We start from the raw sequence: 10,005 nt of genomic DNA on the forward strand, positions 1-10,005 counted from the left end.
AAGTGGGATGTCGCCCCCTGGAGGGTGGGGGGGCTGGCACTGTCCAGGAGGGCTGTGAAAGCAGACACTTACACCTTATCCTGGATGATGGGCTACAGTACAAAAGTTTTTATTTCCCAAGGGGGTACTGGATAGTATTTTTTTTTCTGAAAAGGGAGAGGCAGGCCACATATGTTTGGGAACCCATGCTCTATTTGAATGACCGCCTCTTGGTCAGTGTCCAGGTTTTGAAGGAGCGCAATGAAGTGTTCTGGTATCAGTAGTTGGTTATGACCCACGCGTGAATGCCTTCACATAGTCAATAAAACACTAGTACACATCTTCCTGGAATTCAAGATCCACCTGTTATCAGCAATGATACTCTCTGTTTCATATCTTCTTCTGAATCCAGCTTGCATTTCTGGCAGCTCCTTGCTAATGTATGGCTATACGGTTTTTGATTTATCTTTAGCAAAATAATTCACTCGAGGGTGGTATCAGAGACGGCTTGATGATCGCCGCACTCTGGGGACCACCTATCTTTGGAATGGGTGCAAATACGATCTCTCTAGTTGGTTGACCAGATAGCTTTCTTCCAAATGTCTTGGCGCAAACAAGCAAATACTTCCAGCCTTGCCTCCACTTACTGAAATATTCCAATTGGTATTCTGTCGAATCCTGGCACCTTACTTTTCACCAACGTCTTCCATGCCTCTTGAACTTTTTTCAAACATGCTTGTTCATGTACCACCTTCTGAAATGGTTGCCTGTCACCCAATTATTTTGGTACAGTGGCTTTATGCTTTCCTTTCTTCTTCTAAAACATTTTATTGGCATGTAATTCACATATCATACAATCCAATAGTTCAATTGTATTAAGAAGAATTGTATAATCATAACCACAATCAATTTGAGAACATTTTCTTCTTTCTTATACTTATTGTTATTAACTCCTAACCTCTCTGACATACCCTCAAGAAATTATTAATCCAACTACTATAAATCCATAGGTTTACTATCCTGGACTCAATATACAGAAAAACTGACCCCACCCCCCTCCCCAGACATAAAGCAAAAAAACAACAACAACAAAGAACAATAACAAAGTAAAACAGACGAAATATCAATAAAAAAGTCAGAAAATATTAAAACTAGAATAAATTTTATTTTTATGTTTTAACTTTATTAATTATTTAAAAATATTTTTATTAGGGACTCATACATGGAATAAATTTTAAATGAGTTGAAAGAGGATCAATGATTAGACCGGAACATGCACACTGCTACAGATAAGAGCCTGCAACACAGAGAATCCAGGATAGAGAAACCCCTCAGAGCCAACAATGAGAGCAGAGATACCAGGAAAATTAGGGGAGGGTGGGGGGAGAAAGAGGGAATCGATCACAAGGATCAGCCTAGAATCCCCTCCCAGGGGGACAAACAATGGAAAAGTGGATGAAGGGTGATGGAGAATGATGTAAAATATGGAAATAATAATCTATAACTTATCAAGGGTGCGTGAGTGAGGTGCGCAGGGGAGGGAGGGGAAAGAAATGGGGAGCTGACATCGGGTTCAAGTGGGAAGAGAGTGCTTTGAGAATGATGAAGGCGGCATATGTGCACATGTGCTTGACACCCTGGATGGATGGATGGATTGAGATAAGAGCTGTAGGAGCCCCATGCAAGTCTTTGAGAAAGGGAAGAAGGAGGATCAAATGACAAGGTGTTAACTTTCAGCCTAACTGCACCTGTGGTAACCCACTGTCCAATGCCCCTGCATGATAGCAGGCCCCTCAGGCTTCCGCCTTCTTTTCATACTTCCTGTGACCTTTACTATTACTTTCCAAAGATGCCTTCAGCATGGCAACAGAAAGCTTGAACACCCCCCCCCCCAGTTCTTTCAGTTTGAGAAAGGCTGTGTGTGTTTTTCTTTTCGTTTTCTAACGCCATGATTGTACATATGTTATTTTACCACTTGGGCCTTTTTGAGCTGTCCTTTGAAAATTTCTGTCCAGCTGTTAGACTTCATCATTTCTTCCGTTCCCTGCAGCCACACTGTGCTCAGGGCCCAGCACGTGTCTGTCGGTCACAATTAAACCATTTCAAGAAGTAGCATGTGATCAAGAACTGATGGCTTTGAAAGAAGAAATCCTAGTCGCACTGAAGGCATTACCAAAAATGAAGGCTCCAGGACTGAGTGACATCCCAGTAGAAATGCTTCAGCGAGCTGGGAAAGCCCTGGAAGCACTCACTAGTCTAGGCCAAGGAATTTGAAAGGCAGCTGTTTAGCCAACTGACGGGAAGAGACCCATGCTTGCGGCCATCCTAAAGAAAGGTGGCCCAGCAGAACGCAGAAAGTATCGAACAGTATCCTTACTCTCACGGCTGAACAAAGTGTTGCTGAAGATTGCTTAACATTTGCAGCAGTGAATGGATGCAGAACTTGCAGAACTTGAAGCAGGATTCTGGAGAAGACGTGTCAGGAGGGACAGCACTGCTGATGGCTGTCACGTGCATCTTGGCAGAAAGAAGAGAACACCGGAAAGATGCTTTCTTGATTGTGCAAAGGCATTTGACTCTGTGGGGGCATAAGATCATATTTTGAAAAACGGGAGTTCCAGAACACTTCATTTTGCTCTTGCAAATGAGTTCCTGTGTGTTCTAGCAAGATCCATGTGGGCATTCGCTGTTTATATTGCAATGAATAAATCGTTAGCCTTACAAAATTCCATCCTGCCACCGTGGCTTCATTGCTACCACCAGGGGCATATTGTCCAGCTACCAATGATCTTTCTTTGCTTCTGATTTTCATGTTACAATCGCTTGTAATTATCAATGAATCTTGATTATATGCTTGATCAATGTCAGATGGCAGAAGTTGGTAAAAATCTACAATTTCTTCATCCTTGACATTAGCGGTTGGTGTGTCGATTTTAATAGTAGTCTCATTAACTGCCCTTGCTTGTAGGCACGTGGATGTTAATTATCTTACCAGTGAGTGTTGTACTTTGGAATAGATCTTGAAATGTTTTTTGATGATGAACATGACGCCGTGCTTCTTCTATTGCCATTCCCAGCACAGTCTAGATGTTTATCTGATTAGAAATGGGCCTAACCAGTCCATTCCAGTTTATGAATGCTTCGGATATGGTTGTTTAGGCATTCCACTTAGTTTTAGATTTCCAATTTTTCTAGATGCATACTTTGCACACCTTTTATTTTCTGGTTATCAGTGGCCATTTCTAGCCGTTCCTTCTCACTTTGAGTCTTGCCACACAACAGCACCGGAGGTCCCGCACAGCTTTACTCCGTCCATGCCACTGAGGTTGCTCTGAGCTCTACTTGCCTCAATGGCAGTGGATTTTTCCTGTAAGGAGGCAACTCTTCCCAGTCGTATTTTGAGCGCTTTCTAACCTAATCCACTCATCTCCAGAGGGACTCAGACAATGGTCCGCTGTCATGCATAAGCTCCCCCCCGCCCCCGCCCAACAGTTTTATTGGCACAAAGTTCATAAGGTTTTGACTGACCGATTTCTTTCTTTTTTCAGAAGTATGTCTTCAGTCTACCATCCTAGTCTGTGTCAGTCGGCAAGCACCCCTACAACCTGTCCACCACGGGCGACCCTGCTGGGTTTTGAAATGAAGATGGCATAGCTTCCAGAATCACAGCCGCACACAAGGCACCCCAGCAAAACAAGTGTGGGTACAAAATTGCACTTTTGTCAAAAGCTTGCAAGCAACGCAGCGAAGGGTGTCTTTCCCCTGGAGCAACCTATGAAGGTGTTAGGAGAAGGAAATAGAATGTGTGTTCAGTGGCCTTCATGATGAATGGCCTCCTTTCCATGAGACCAGAAAAACTGGAGGGTGCCCGACTATGATTTCTTAACATTTTGATCAAATACTCTTTAGAAGACTCTTGATCAAAAGGTGGAACATGTAGAACAGAATTTTAAATTCTCCAACCGCCCAGACTTTCTGGAGCTATGGAGGCTGGATGACTCCAGAATCTATTGCTCTGGGATAATCTTTAAACCTTAAGCTAAAAATATCCCTTGAAGTCTTCTGAAAACTAAACAATAGTGTAGCTTAACTAGTAAAGATTGTCTTGAACATATCCTCTTTTAAGATCTATCTAGCTATCTATCTGGGACCATTTTGACAGTAACAACTCATTATATTAGAAAGGAAATTTAAGGGCAGTGAGATTATGTTAATGGAAGAGGAGCAACTTGGAAAAGGAGATAGTGGCTTTACAATTCAAAGAATGTATTGAAGACACTGTACATGAAGAATGTACATGAAGACACTGTTGAATTCACATATTCTATTGTGCATATTCTCAATATATAAACAGCAATAAATCATAAACAGCAATAAATAAAGTAAATTTAAAAATCAAACAAGCAAGCAAACAAAATATACCTTCGTTATATGAGTAACTTTGGCAACTTCATTGAAGAAGTCTAGACAGACATGGAAGTCCTTTGATTGAATTTATGTGACGTTAGCAGGAGAGAAAGCCATTGAAGTTCTAGCAGTCAGAGTGAAATGGCAGTCTGGTGGTATTTTGAGGGACGAGCAGGATATGTGATATGGGGAGGACTCAGGCAGAGAAGTGTTGAATAAAGGAGCGATAGACAGAGACCGTGGTATTATCATGAGTTACAGCGCTTAAGACTTCCTTTAGGTCGACCTCATGTTGCATGAAGGAGTCCCGGCAGGGCACCGGCTAAGTGTTGGATCCATCATGGACCCGGGAGCTCCTTCTGCTCTCTTTGTAAATGGATCCACCTTCCCCTTTGCTCAAGGCAGCCACCGAAGAGTCATCTGTGATTCCTTCCTCGACTTTCTTGCCTCCCAGCACCCATAAGTCATGAGTGCCGGCTCCTACTCACCTTACTGACCCATCTATCTTTCTCAGACTCCATTGTCCCCTTTGTTGTCGGCCACCGCCTGCCTTTGGGGTCATTATTAGGAAGGCAAAATGAAACGTATCTACATCAGTGTGCCCAGTAATAACCCTGTACCTGTTAGAAAGAAGGAAGAAAAGGAAGGAGGGGAAAAAGGAAGAAAGAGAAGTGCCCGGGAGCAAGAATGGACAAAGTAAACTCCAAGATAGGAGGCGGTTCAATACCGTTTGAACTGAGGGAAGTGCTGATGAGGACCTCGTGGGCAGGCTTAGGAACATTCAAATCTGTAACCACAGAGGGGGAAGTTTCCTTTGTCATGCCCTGAAGTCCATCTCAATATTGGATCGTTGCAGGGGAAATAAGCCAGAAGGACACCGTGCTTGGTAGAGGCACAGCGGAAAAGAGGAAGGCCCTCGGGAAGGGGACGTGGGCTCCAGCATTGGCGTGACTGTGGGGCCGGGGCAAGCCTCGGCGGTGTCTTGTTCTGTTGTGCACAGGGAGCCCCCTCAATGGCACCTAACAACAACAACAACAGGCACTGGGGCTTAGTCCCGGCCTCATCCATCTGATAGCAGTTAAGTGCCTCACTCTGGGAGCTCTCCGCAGAAAGATGGAAGAAGATGAAGGAAGGAAACTGGAAAGAGGGAGGGAGGGGACAAAAGAAGGAAGGAGGGGTGGGGGAGAGAGAAGGGAACAAGAAATGCTCTCAGTCTTCATCTCTTTCCCTTTTCCCCTAAATCCAAGTTCAAAATCCCTATCTTGACTTAACAAAACCCAAGTCAGCCTTTTCTCAGATTGCTGAAGGTGTCATGCTTCCATTTGTCCATCCACACCCCGTCCCCCAAGTCTTCAAATACTGTATTAGCTCAGTCTGCTTCAGTTCCCCCCAACTCTTTGCCTGGTTAGCTCTCATGTAACCTGAGGTCTCACCTGAATCACAGGGTCTCCTGAATCCCAGATCAACCCTACAGTGTGGATAAAATAAGCCCTCCTCTCGCAGGTTTGGACCAAGGGCCCTGTGAGAGAAGGCACCAGAGATGGTCATCACAAAAGAAGTCACACTATAAAAACTCCGGAATGTCTCAGTGCTGACAGGGCGGCCAGGAGGGCTAAGCATACAGTCCTAAAACACGCCTCCACACAGATTCTATTTCAGACTATCCCGAAGGTGAGTGGGCATATGGCTGTGGAGACAGACGTGGCTGTGTGGGCAGGCGGGCAGGAAGCAAGCGGTGGGAGTGCTTCAGTACAAGGCAAAGAGCACTCGTCAGATTCTCCCTCACAGGCAGCATGGCTGCGTTCAGTTCTTGCCTGACAGCTGCCTGCCCAGTGGTGCTGAGTGTCTATTTTCTTGCTTCTCTTGGCGTCCCCAACTCTGGTGGGGCATTAGGCTGGCACCTGTGGCAGCGAGTTGTACAGGGAGGCCAAGGAACGTTTTGTAGTCTTAAGCCTTCTGTAGTGGCCTTCGTGTTTACATTTATAAGTCTAGATGTAACCCACATGACATGATTCTTTTCACTGACAACGAATCGGACATTGGCCATTGGATTTGCATAGTTCCACTTTTTTTTTCACACCAACAGCCTTACATCATTTATTGTTAAACTTGATTAGGAAGCAAAAAAACAAGGAATAAACCAGATTATTTGCCAATAGAAGTTCAAGTCATCAGATGGAGACAAAATTTGAGCCTGGGAAAATGCGGCCATGCGTGCCACCCTTCAGGGGACTCCTTACAGCCCCAGATTGGTTCTTCTCCAATGTCTTCTCTTGGAGTTGTACCTGATTTTATTACCGGTTTTCATTCGAATCCATTGGGGAATGGGCCGATTCTGCTTCTGTTTCTTGGCCAGGAATCTCTTGATCCTGAAAGTCTTATGAGACGACATGGTGAAGTCGCAGCACCACCGCACTCAGGGTGGCAGAGAAACGGAGAGAGGGAGGCCATAGTTCCACTTTTATAAAAAGATTTAATTCAGTTGAAACTTCCAAGACTTAAAAACTTAAAAAAATTTTTTTTTTAGTCATTTTATTGGGGGCTTGTACAATTCTTATCACAATCCATACATCCATCCATTGTGTCAAGAACACATGTACATTTGTTGCCATCATCCTCAAAACATTTGCCTTCTACTTGAGCCCTTAATATCTGATGCTCATGTTTCCCCTCCCTCACCCTCCCTCATGAACCCTTTATCATTCATAAATTATTATTATTTTGTCATAGATTACACTGTCCGATGTCTCCCCCTGCCTTCTTCTCTGCTGTCCCTCCCCTAGGGAGGAGGCTATACGTAGATTCTTGTAATTGGTTCCCCCTTTCTACCCCACATTCTCTCCACCCTCCAGGCATCACCACTCTCACCACTGGTCCTGAAGGAGTCATCTGTCCTGGATTCCCTGTGTTTCCAGTTGCTATCTGTACCAATGTACATCCTCTGGTCTAGCCAGATTTGTAAGGTAGAATTGGGATCATGATAGTGGTGGTGGTGGGGGAAGTATTTAAGAACTAGAGGAAAGTTATATGTTTCATCGTTGCTACCCTGAAACTTCCAAGACTTTTTAATTAAGTGTTCCGCTCTTGAGTACGAACTCTGCCACCTTCTTTGATCTCCTCTGAAAGAGTGGCCCAGATGCTTAGCAACCCAGGGTCAAAACCCAGGGTCAAAACCCAGGGCTCCAGCCAAAGTCTTATTCCTTTCCTTGCACGTTCTCTGTGCTTATGAAGGAGTGAGGGACCAGCTTGAGCTAAGTCTCTGACTCGGGCTGGGGTGACTGTACCTATGATTATCTGCCAGGGCTCACACAAGGTGGACTCAGAGTGGTGTTGTGGTATTGGAAAAGAGCAGTAGAACATTTCCAGGGGTTGCCAGAAGAACAAACAAATCTATCTTGGAAGAAGTATGGCCAGCACGTTCCTTAGAAATGAGATGGAGAAAGATATGGCGTCTGGGGTCTTAAAGGCTTGAAGATAAATAAGCGGCCATCTAGCTGAGAAGCAGCAAAGCCCACATGGAAGAAGCAAACCAGCGTGTCTGACCACAAGGTGCAGAAGGGACCAGTTATCAGACATCAAAGAACTAAAAAGCATATCAGTGACTGCCCACCTCCCTGATACGATCAATGAAGACAAATGTGTGCATAAGCAAATGTGGTGAAGAAAGCTGATGGTGCCCGGCTATCAAAAGATATAGTGTCTGGGGTCTTAAAGGCTCGAATAACTTATTAATTAGAAGGGTTCGTGAGGTAGGGGGGAGCAGGGAGGGAGGGGGGAAATGAGCTGCTGATATCAAGGGCTCAAGTAGAAGGCAAATGTTTTGAGAATGATGATGGCAACAAATGTACATATGCGCTTGACCCAATGGATATATGTATGGATAGTGATAAGAATTGTACGGGCTCCCAATAAAATTATTTTTTTAAAAAAGAAATGAGATGGAGAGATTTCGTCGCATGTGCTTTGGACATCTTATCTGGAGGGGCCAGTCGATGGAAAAGGATGTGCTCGGTCAAGGAGAGAATCATCAAATGAGAGGAAGACCCTGAATGAGATGGATTGACACAGTGGCTGCAGCAATGGATTCAAATATCACACGAGGCTGGTGTGGGCCTGGGCGCTGTTTGGTCTTGTTGTACCGAGTCACGGTGAGTCAGAAGCACCTTCATGGCATCTCACCACAGTGGATTAGGCAAGGAGCCGTGTGGTTGTCAAGTAAATGTTGGATTACTCGCCGCAAAGCTGCCAGTTCTAATGCGCCAGCTGCTGGGTAGAAGATTAGGCTCTCTGCCTCCATAAAGAATTGCAGCCCTGGCAACTGTGAGTTGGCATTGACTCGACGGTAGCGAGCTTGATTTGGGGGCTTAGTATGGATAAAGAAGTGGATCATGTGTTGGGCTGCTAACTGCAGTGTCGGTGGTTCAAATGTACCAGCTGCTCCTTGGGAGAAAGATGAGGCTGACCTCTCTTGTCTTGGCAGTCTTGGAAATCCTACATAGGACCAGTATGCATCAGAAACAACTCCATGACCGTGCGTTATACAGATAAGGGAGTTATTCCTGGGTAGTGGATAATAAACTGGGTTGTTGGAAGTTTGAGCTCACCCACCAGGTGCCTCAGAAGAACGCTCTGGTGATCTTACTTCTGAAAACCCACCTCTTGTAAACCCTATGTCAGACACTGACTCACATGGGGTCGCACAGGGTCACTATGAGGAAGAAGTGACTGGGTTCACATGGGTGAGAAGAGCCCTAGACTTAATGTCCTTTCTCTCCAGATCCTTAGTCAGTCGGGGCTGATGTGTCATGGTGAGGCCAGTGGGTTGAGCCACTCTTTCCAGAAGCCCTCAGACCCAGAATATGCAACCGTTCCCACTGGGGGGCTTGGAAGACCATCCTTACTGGGGCTTCAGCATGGTGGTGAGACAGGAGGGGGATGGGAGTTGCCTGCTCATTCTGCTAGTGCATGTGTCATTAGACTTGGATGCCCCGAAACTTGAAGAGGGGCGCTGAGCTGAACCCAGACACGGAGGGTGGTGATGGTGAGAAGATGCTGGCAGACAGAGGGAGAGGGACGTGGGAATAGGGAGAGGTCAGCCAGGGAAACATGGCCAACAGCAGCCAGCCTTTGTCCTGGGGATCCCCGCTGGGCCAGAATGCAGGAGACAGACCCCTACCCCACAGATTCTCGTGGTGGACAGCGTGGACTTGGACTTGGGGAGCTTTGACTAGCATTCAACTTTGAATGGCTTCTTTGAGCCTCAGTTTCCTCTTCTTATTAGCACAGCCTCTGTAGTCCAGTGGATTGTCCCCAATACCTGCATGACTTTACACGAGGCCCTTGGCCTCTGAGTCTGTCACCTCACCTCTAAGACGGGCAATATCACCGAAGGGTTTTCTGAGGACCACCCACTGCCATCGGGTCGATTCCAACTCACAATGATCCCACGAGACAGAGGAGAACTGCCTCAGGGGCCCAGGCTGTCATTTCACGGTGGTACCATCTTGCTGCCCTTCAGAGGTGGGTGGGCTTGAGCCACAGGCCTTGATGTTCCAAGTGGAGCGCTTAACTGCTGCACCACCAACGTGCATTTTGTGAGGATCTTAGAATAACACGGAG

Source organism: Tenrec ecaudatus, chromosome 1 (genome assembly GCF_050624435.1).
Source record: "Tenrec ecaudatus isolate mTenEca1 chromosome 1, mTenEca1.hap1, whole genome shotgun sequence".
NCBI lineage: Eukaryota > Metazoa > Chordata > Mammalia > Afrosoricida > Tenrecidae > Tenrec > Tenrec ecaudatus.